Here is an 11,465-nt window from a genome sequence, read left to right as displayed (position 1 = left end):
ACCCTAAATAGAGTCCAAGTCAAGAAAGGTACAAATACAACACTTTATGAATTATGGTATGGTCACTCACCGAATGTTACAATTTCAAAGTCTTTGGTTTTAAATGCTATATTCTTAAAGATACTAGAAATGGTAAGTTTGATGCAAAAAGTGATGAAGGCATATTCCTTGGATACTCCACTAGAAGTAAGGCATATAAGTGTCTAAATACTAACACTAACAAAGTTGTAGAGAGTGCAAATGTAAATTTTGATGAGTATACAAAAGTTCAGGTTGATGAAACTAAGCAATCAGAGGATTATAGATCCTTTGTATACTTCTATGAAGGAATGACTGTTGAAGACAATGCTACAAATCAAGTTGGGAATTAGCAAAAAAATTTAGTATCAACCAAGTCATAGCCAGTGAATGTCAAGCTACATTCAAAATCCAAGCTGTAGAATGTAGGAAATGTACATTCTGATTCTAAAAATAGTATACATGAAATAAATGATGAAGTATTAGATGAAGAAGGAAAAAATGACTCTGAAGCTAAAGGATCAAACATGGAAAGAAGGATAGAACCAAGGTTAGCCAAGTATGTAAGAAGACATCACCCTATAGATCAAATCATTTGTTATAAGGATGCAAGACCAATGACAAGAAATAGACTCAAAAATGAATCATGTTTGTTGAGCAAGGCTAAGCCCAAAATAGTGAAGGATGCACTACAAGATGATGACTAGTATAAAGCTATGGAAGAGGAGATATATCAGATTGAGAAAAACAAAACCTGGACCCTAGTTCCTAGACTAGCTGACAAGAATGTGATTGATACCAAATGGGTGTTTAGGAAAAAACTTGATGAGAATGGTGAGATAATGAGAAACAAAGCCAGATTAGTTTGCAAAGGCTATGCACAAGAAGAAGGAATGGATTATGGGGAAACATTTACCCCTGTTGCAAGAATGGAAGGAGTAAGAACACTTCTTGCATATGCTACTTACAAAGGTTTCAAAGTCTACCAAATGTATGTCAAGTCTACTTTTCTAAATGGTATACTAGAAGAGGAAGTATACATTGAGCAACCAGAGGGATTTGTTGATGACAAGAACAAGGATATGGTCTGAAAATTGCACAAATCACTTTATGGATTGAAGCAAGCACAATGAGCATGGTATGAGAGACTGCACAAATATCTTGTGAAAATAGGATTTGAGAGAACAAATGACAATAGAAACTTGTATATCAAGGCTATAAAAGGTAAAGACATTTTGATATCTAAAATCTTTGTTGATGATATAATATTTGGAGGAAAAGATGTTCTATGCAAAGATTTTGCTGATCAAATGAAGCATGAATTTAAGATGTCAATGTTTGGATAAATCTAATTCTTTGTTGGATTACAAGTACATCAATTGAAGCATGGCATATTTGTGACCCAATCAAAATACATCAAGGAGATACTTAAGACATTTGGATTAGAAGATTCTAAACTAGTTAGCACACCAATGACAACAAGACATAAGCTATCCAAGAATGATGAGTCTACTGAAGTAAATCAGACATTGTACAGATCAATGACTGCAAAGAGTCAGTATGTTGTATATAGTAGGCCAGACATTACATTGGTTGTTGGAATAGTGGCAAAAAAAATTGCAAATCCAAGAGAAAAATTTAATGGTAGTGAAGAGAATACTGAGATACCTAAAAGGAACTGATGACTTTGGTATGTACTATAAGATGAGTGAAAAGATTGAGCTCAGAGCCTACATTGATGCAAATTGGGGAGGTAACATTGATGATAGAAAAAAAAAACTAGTGGAGGAGCACTTCTCTTTGGAAAAAGATTGATTACATGGACTAGCAAAAAGCAAAGTTGTACCTCACAGTCCACTAGAGAAGCTGAATATGTTGCAACTACTATAAATTGCACCAATAGTGTATGGATCAAACATTTGTTGCAAGGTATGAAGGAAGAGGTAAATGAGCCTGTGATACTTTATTGTGATAATACAAGTGCTATCAACATATCAAAGAATCTTGTAATGCATGCTAAAACCAAGCATATTGCAATCAAGTATCACTATATAAGAGAGTTGGTGGAAGACAAACAAGTGAAGATGGAATATGTTAGCTCAAAAGAACAAATTGCTGACATCTTCAAAAAAGCACTACCTAAAGATGTTTTTGAGTATCTTAGAGGTAAGTTAGGGGTGATACCCCTAGCCAAGGCTACATAAGAATAAGCAAGACTACCCTACATCAAATGAGTTGATTGTTGAAGATTTTACACATTGATGTAGATGATGTTTACTTTAGGATTCATGCCTAAAGTAATTGAAGTGCTAAAGTTCCAAATTAGTCACAAGCAAGGTGAAAGAGGGAGAAATTGAATGAAATTGCAAATGCTAAACTTGCATGATAAGATGCTAATATATCTTTGGCATTATTGTCAAAGAGGGAGAAGTTGTGAGAAACTTATCAACAACATATGATCAAAACTATGAGGTAGAAGTGTCAAGAAAATGTAGAAACTGATCAAATGAAGATAAAAGGAGAAGTAGACAAAAATAATCAATAATTGAATAGAGTATAGCAGAAGATAAGCAATGCATATAGAGGGAGAGAAGAAAAGAAAGGATATAGCAACTAAAAGGGAGAAGCAAAAATGAAGCAATCAGAATAGTAGAGAAAGATATGAGAACTAATGCTAACACAACTTTTTTTTTTGGCATTTAACATACTATTCTAACCTAGTTAGCTTGTGGTTGAATAGTTCAGTCTGATAGTTGATCAGTTTGGTTTTCCATCAATGCCAAAGAGGGATATTGTTGGAAATCTGATTGAAAAGCTCATTTTTGAAGATCAAAGAGGGAGATTATTGTCAAAAGAATATTTTCAATCATTTTTTTATCATTGATGTCAAACCTACTATTTGTAGGAATGAAATTTTCTTATAAGATCCAAGTACTATCACTTAGTTGATTGATGAAGAGGATTTGATCAACAAGATATAACAAGTGCACCTAAGGAAAAGGTTGAGTTATGATGTTGTAATGAAGTTCAAGGATCAGTTTAGACAATGGTTAAATGATGTATTGATAACATATTTAAAGATACAGAGGTTGATCACACTTAGAAACATTGGGGGAAGAAGTTGTAACAGGGTTGATTGTAAAGCTTAAACTAAAATCATTAGTGGGTGCCAAGCGAGCTAGTTGAAGCCAAGCAAATTCTCAATTGGAGCTAAGCAACAGGAAATTTTAGTGTGTGCCAAGTGTTCTTCAAGTGCTAAGTAAAGTTGAAGTGCCAAGCATCAGAAAATCTTAGTTGGTGTTGAGTGATCTTTAGGTGTCGAGCATTAGGTAAAAAACATAGTTGATGCCAAGTAACACAGTATGTGTCGAGCACCAGTATTTCAATAGTGTTGAGCTACTGCATTATTTTAAATGATGAATATTCACCAAATATGAGCTAACAAAGTTGTTGCCTTGAATTTTGTGAACCAGATGAAGGATAAGGATGTCGAGCTGGTGGCACAGAATTCTACATAAACTATTTTTGGGTGAATTCAAAAGGATTATTCAAAAAGTTTCTAGAGGAAACAAAATATGGGTTAGATACAATGAATCCTACCTAATCCATATGAATTAAAATTAAAAGAATGGAAGAATCAAGCAGGAAAGGAACTCCAAGACTTCTATTTAAGGAGTCATAGACCAGGAAGCAAATGCTACTGATGTTGTTGCTGCTAAAGAGACAATTTGTGAAGTGGTTAGAAGGGTGTCAAGAAGAAGGCATCTAGGAGAAGGAATAGCACATAGGCTCTACTTCTACAAGTGTTCAAGAAGAGATGATTGTACTGATACATTGAGCATGGAGACTCAAGGAGACTAAGCTTGAAAGAAGGGCAAGTTGTTAGAGTTGCAGAGATTGAAGGCCAAGCAATGGTATGAGCTGAGAAGTGATCTGAGATCTACAAGTTAAGTTGTATGTTGTAATCAAGTCAAAATCCATAATTGTTACTCTCTAGCAATTTTATCAGTTAGGATAGAAGGGAAAATCCTATGGACTTAGGTTGGCCTAATAGCCATTTGTAATTCCTTTAACAAGGTGGCATTCCAAGTGAATGTTCTAAAGTCCTCTAACCAGGCCCACTTCTAACAAGTTGGTTAAATCCTCTAACAAGGTCACATTTAACAGTGTGTTGTAAGTCTTTAATAGGGAAAGCCTTTCATAGGGCATCACTTCAAAAGAGTGAGAATTGAGTAGCATATTACTGGTGGTTTTTTCCAAATTGGGTTTCCATGTAAATCATTGTGTTATGTGTTGATCTACTGTGTTATGCTTGCATGTTGATTTACAGTAACTTGTTGAATAGGAATATTAAAGCTTGCTAATTGATGTCACTGAAAAAGGGCTTGCTAGAACCATGTGAACCAACTCAAGAACAACTAATGCTCTCCAAGACTTCCCTTTGTCAAACTTCTCTTCTAGATGCATATCCATTGAACAAGTTGAACATTTACCCTTAGAAAATTTGATTGTAAGTACACCTTTGACCATTTTTTTGGAGCTAAGATGATGAAGATAGTGGAAGGCAAGATGTCCATACCGCTTGTGCCATAATTTACTTTGTCATTGTGAATGTGTCAAAAAGGCATGTGAAGGAGACATAGGCACAAAGTGGAAGAAAGAATAAAGCCTTGTGTCATGATTAACTTTACCCACTACAACCAATGAATCATCCGTAAGATTTTGCACCATTATTAAATCCAGAAAGAACTCAACTTTATTTCCACCTCCATAGGGAGTGATTTGGTAAATTGAAAGGAGATTAGTGCTAAGGTTAGGAACATAGAGAAAATAGACCAAACTTGACTTCTAATTTTGATGGTTACAACAAAAAAGATGAAGCTATAGCAGACTCAAGTACATAAAACACCAGATCTCTTAAGGATCTAAACAAGTACAAGTGCTAAAATAGGCCAAAAATGACCAAATGTTGAAAGTAAAATATCCAAGAACAATTTCTCTGAGCTAATATTAGATCTAGAAAGTAGATGAAAAATTATGTACTTTAAAAAAAATGGCACTTGAAAATGTCTCTATATGAGCCTGAACGAAGCCTCTAAAGTTACAAAACTGAGGATTGCATAGGAATAGTCTCTAAAATCTCTCAATTTTGCAAAAAATTTCCACAAAAACCAAACAATAGCTACACCAATGGAAAGTTTAGGAAATTCTAGCTAAAAGAAAAAAAAGTGTGCTTGATTTGGAGACTAGATTAGTGACTTATGGCCTTTTAAAGTCAGACTACAAAATCAAAAAACAATATGGTGAGGGGTCCAATTTTTAAGCACCTGTTATTGTCATCAAAACCAGAGCCTAAAATTTACTATTTGGGTCCTATCAAGGAAAATTACAAAGATGTACCTAGTGACACTGATACACTCATCAATTTTAACTTCACAAATTTTTGTCAAAATGTAAAATAGTTTTACTACATCTACTCGCAGATCAAAGGTCTTCTTGGAAGAGATCAGGGTACAATGACAACATTAGATCAGGAATCTAAATTTTTCATTTATTAGGGCCAATGTCAAACTTGAGATGAGATCAAATGATCAATGTTTCAATTTAGATGATGTGTTGCCAATGCTAGAACCCTCAAATGTCACTATATATCTGATCTAGATTAAATCAAATCACTAAATACAAATTTTTGAAAATCACGAGATATTAACTTGATCTCACTATGAGTTGGTTTGAGAGCTCCTATGTTGAATATTTTAGCCTTCATTTGATGGATAGAACCAGAATGATTGCCCAATGTCATTCAAGGAGTTGCAATGATCAGTGTGGAACTATCAATACATCAACTCGAATGGATGCCTAGATCACTGAATGTGTGTGCAATGACTCCAATGTCAAAGATGAGCTCAGGTTTAATGTCCTCAAATGTGCTTGGATGTCCCATAGGTTTGACATTAAATATTGGTAGGGTTTGCACTATGAGCCGTGTGTCTGGGGAATACCTCCGCTGATTTGGGTGCTTCACAAATATTTGATTGGGCTACTAGTGAGATGTGAAGGTGACCCATGATGCTTGATCTAATTTTGAAGCTTAATGTTTCTAGGTCAGAGATTGGTGAAAGCCCATAGAAGAGTGTAGATCTAACCAGATGAGCTGGGTCACACTTAGATTTCTCTGCTTAGCCTCGATTGGACTACCGATGGGAGATTATTGCAATTTTTTGCAAATTGAAAGAATGTTATGTCACTGTGTGGGCTCATGGGCTATGTAGAATGGGTGCTATATAGAAATAGTGATCAGGTGATGTTGTAGTTGAGCCTTATACCACTCAGAATGTCAATGTTGCAGACAAGCCTAGATCAAATTGCCAATTCTGACCAAATGCATATGTCAACTCTGTGGGGAACTCAAAATCCAACAAGAGATGAACTTGACTAAGTCAATATTCACATCATCAAACTGAAGATAGATTAGTTGCAACTTAGGCTCTGTGAAGTTTCCATGTGCATCAAATTACATATTTTTTTCTTTGCTGGATCAAATCCAAGATCCAACTATCATGGTCAATTTCTATGTTCTTTAAACAAGGTACCCTAACATACTTACAATGCATAGAGAAGGTAAAAACCAATATATTTTTGAGAAAGCTAAAAAATTCTAGATCTAAAAAAGCAAATAATTATAGATCCAAAAATTAACACTAAAAATCCATACTAATCTTAATGGGTTATTGTACTGCAATGAGCTACATATAATCCTCCAAATGTGCAAATCAAACTTCCAAGTCCGATTTGCAAAAAAAAAATTTGCCTCAAACTTGACTTTTGCCCAACATAGGCAAATTTATAGTCAAAATTTATGGAAAGGCCACCCAGACACAATGGTGAGGTTAGATCTTGCTCAAAACACTCACAACAATTATGGATATCTAGATCTGAATCATGACCTCCAAAATGAATCAAAATGAAGCTCTCCAATGGCTATGCAATGAAGCTCCCATGGCTTTGATACCATGTATGAATTTGCCTAAGGCAATAATTCAATGCCAAGATCAAGAAGCTCAGTAGATAGCACAAGAGAGACAAATAGTGATCAAATGATAATCTCAATAATCATCAAAATGATAATGGATATTAGATTATTACATTATAGAAGTGCCTTGTATATAAAGGCAACTACTATGTCTAGGATTCATAAAAGAGATAAGTATAACAACTAAGTACAGGTCCACCAAGAGTGGATTATCCTCCATTGTGCATAAATGTACGTGCAAAAATGAGAGGATAAGAATACAAAGGTGTATCTCATAAATTGGAGTGCAAACTACTATGTTGTCAACATGACAATTCATATGAATCTAAAAACTCCTAGGTGTCTACATGACAACTAATATGTTAATTCATTAATCTACGTAAACTTAACTAAAGTGTAATTGGTAAGTACTTAATTACACCAATAGATGCCGCACTATTGCAATCATCAAGGCCTAGTCCTGATACATCTAAGGTTGGAGAAGGCACATCTTATGGAGATTTCAACTTAGATGAGGTTATTGAACTTCCAAAGTTTGATCTTGCAACAATCACCATAGAGGAAATGAGCATATTCTAGGAAGCTCTAGCAAGGAAGAAGCACCAAGAGTTAATAAAAAGGGAGCACAAGTAGAGAAAAATTCTACCTGACATAAAAGAAATATTTCTTGATGCATTCAACCTCCCAGCACCTAATGAGGATAACCCTATTATTGAGAAACTAGTGAATATAGTGGATAAGGTCAGTGATGTAGATCTAGACACAAACAGTAAACTTCTAGAATGGTCTGAGAAAAGATTTCTAGTGCCATTGCACTAAGATAGGTTGACGTAGTAACCAAGATGGAGGATATGAAAAAGGTGTTGGAGAACATATTTTCTCTATATACAAGCTTTGTGATGTGAATTTATTCACACAAGAAGCACAAAGGGCTATTGAATAGCTGCAAGGAGATTTAAAGACTATAGGTAATATTTTTAAGTTGTCTCCTAGTCAAAACTAGACTCATTTTCAAAGATTATTATCTACTGAAGGTCAGCTAGTTGCATTACACATACATGATGCAAATATTAGGGCTACCTTGATAAATTTTCAAGCCATGTTGACCCAACACATGAAGGTGTTGCACAAGGAACTAGCCTTTACAGAAACATTGATGAAGAAAGATTCTCATCTTTCTACTCATGAGGGCCAAGTAGACCTTGATGCCAAGCTAGATGTTCAAATTCAATCTCTAGACATAGAGTGCAAAAATTGGGATGCAATACTTAAGATTATAATGAAGTTCATCAAACATTTTTTGGAAAACACACTATTCGTGTACCACCCATGACATAAGTGTCGAAAAAGGGTGATATTGAAGAAAAGGGGAATATTGAAGAAAAGGAGAGATTACACAAAGGGGAGTAATTGCAAAAACAAAGTAAGATAGCACTTCAAGTCAGATTTACTCAACAGAAGTATCAGACTCAGATACAGCATAGAGCAATCAACTCAGGGGGAGTTATGAAGTTTTGAGATATAATTCATAAGTCATCAATTTTGCAAAATTTTGAACATTTTGAAATTTTGTATGCAATTCGAGTAACGAATATATATTATCTGAGTTATTCTCATAAGTTAAGGTTATATATGCATGAAAAAGTTTTTACTCATGTCAAAGGGGGAGATTGTTGATCTCATTGTGGTTTTGACATATGCATCACAACACACTTAAAGTTATTACTTAGTAGTGCCTAGTGAAGTTCAAGATTGAAGGCTATCAAGATGAGGTGCTTTGTGATATTATACCTATAGACATATGTCATATATTGCTAAGTAGGTCGTGGTAGTTTGACAAGCATGTTGTACATGATGGGCCATCAAATACCTAAACTCTAACAAAGGATGGAGTGAAACACAAGTTGAAACCATTCAAGGAGAAAGAAGAAATGGTATGTAGTACTACTAGAATATGTTTTGTTGATGGAAAGGAGTTTTTCAAATGTATGATACATGAGCACATGTGTTTTGTTGTAATCACAAAAGATGGTAAAGAAGAAGTAGAAGAGGTACCTTAAAAAGTTGTAGATTTATAGGGAGAGTTTCCTAATATTGTGTCAAATAATGTACCTTATGGATTACTCCTAGTGAGGAAGATCAATCACCAAATGTACTTGATCATAGGAGACATTTTGAAAAATAATGTAGCCCATAGAATGACACCAATAGAAAGTGAGGAGTTGAATAGATAAGTGCATGCATTTTGCAAAAGGGGTTGATTTGGGATAGCCTAGGTCCATGTGTTGTATAGCCAGTATTAGCACCAAAGAAGAATGAAAAATGGAGGATGTGCATAGATTCAAAGGCCATTAACAAGATCATGATCAAGTATAGATTTCCATTGCCAATGATTGATGATATTATGGATTATTTGAGTGGAGTTGTATATTTTACAAAGATAGATCTAAAGAGTGGGTACCAAAAAATTCACATTAGAGAAGGAGATGACTGGAAAACTATGTTTAAGACAAGGGAAGGATTGTATGAGTGGTTAGTCATGCCTTCTAGGCTAACCAATGCATCGAACACTTTCATGAGGCTCATGAATGAAGTACTGAAGGAGTTTTTGGGTAAGTGTTTCATATTTTACCTAGATGATATATTGATCTTAGTAAGACATTGGAGGAGCATTTGATGCACATTTGTAAGGTGTTTGATAGGGTGCAAGAGGAAAAATTGCTAATAAATTTGAAGAAGTGAAATTTTGTGAAGGATTTGGTGTACTTGGGATTTGTAGTATCATCAGATGGTTTGAAAATGGACCCTAATAAAGTGAAGGCTATCCTTGAATGGCCTACTCCAAGGAGTACAACTAAGGTAAGATCTTTCAATGGACTGGCTAGTTTTTACAAAAAGTTTATAAGAGGTTTTAGTAGTATTTGTGGGCCTTTGATTAAAACAAGGAGACAGGATAGGAAAGAATTTAAGTGGGCTCTAGGAATAGATAAGAGTTTTAGTTTGTTGAAACAAAATGTTACAGAGCATCCCATTGTAGCACTTCTAGATTTTAATAAGGTGTTTCAAGTAGACTATGATTATAGTTTAGATACTGCAATAGGAGTTATTTTAAGCCAACAAGGTAGAACTATTGCTTATTTCAATGATAAATTAAATGATGCCAAAAGAAAGTATTTTGTTTATGATCAGGAAATTTATGACATAGTTCAGTGTTAGGATAAACCACGGACAGAAATAAAAATTACATGCAAATATAACCAATAACAGAAAATAATAGAACACATAGAAATGAACACAAGGCACCAATATTTAACGTGGTTCACCCAATCCCTGGGCTACGTCCACCAAACAGCAAGTCCGATCTTATTACAATCCAGTGATTACAACCTGATTACAATCTGTAATCCCTTACAGCTCAATACCGCCGCAAGAACCAATTTCGTATCACCACATATGAAAAAATACCCAACCCTAAGCCCTTTTTATACAAGTATTAAACTGCTTTAGGGTTATAACATGTCAGCCATATGTCGGCCATAATATGTCGGCTACCATGTATGAAGTATGTACAGTACTTTCCTGATCAGTCACCACAATCTAACAATCTCCCACTTGGGGACTGATCAGGCTCCACACTAAACAACAATCTCCCACTTGGAGACTGATCCTGTAGCAATACAACTACCGCATGGGGCTCCCACTGGATCAAACCACCCTGGACTCTACTGTTCTTTTATTCACATTTAGTCTAAAAGACCAACTGAAGCTGAAGAGGAGTTCAGCTTCTCCCTTGTTACAACCTTTGTCAACATATCTGCTGGATTTTCATTGGTATGTATCTTCTCCAGCTTTAAATGTCCATCCTCCAAAACTGACCGAATGAAATGGTACCACAACTGTATGTGTTTGGTCTTAGAATGCAGAGCTGAATTCTTAGCAAGATGAATGGCACTCTGACTATCTGTGAACAAATAATTATCCTTCTGAGGATGGCCCAATTCTTCCAAGAAGAACTGAAGCCATATCATCTCTTTGGCTTCCTCTATAGCAGCAACATACTCTGCCTCTGTAGTGGAGAGAGCATTAATCTTCTGTAGCCTAGAAACCCAGCTCACGGCTGCCCCACCAATAGTAAAGACATAACCTGTAGTACTCCGCCTGGTATCAATATCCCTAGCCAAATCTAAGTCAACATAGCCCTGTAAATCAGTAGTAGAGCCCCCAAAGTGTAAACACTTATTGGATGTTCCTCTCAAATATCTGAGAATCCACTTGACAGCATTCCAATGCTCAAAACCTGGATGACTCATATACCTACTAACGACTCCCACTGCATGTGCAATATCTAGCCTAGTGCATACCATAGCATACATCAAACTTCCTATAGCTGAAGCAAAGGGTACGTTGGACATCT

The sequence above is a fragment of the Cupressus sempervirens genome, chromosome 5 (assembly GCF_028749045.1).
Source record: "Cupressus sempervirens isolate cs-2001-9-10 chromosome 5, ASM2874904v1, whole genome shotgun sequence".
NCBI classification, from domain to species: Eukaryota; Viridiplantae; Streptophyta; class Pinopsida; order Cupressales; family Cupressaceae; genus Cupressus; species Cupressus sempervirens.
Note: the sequence above shows the minus strand (reverse complement) of the source record.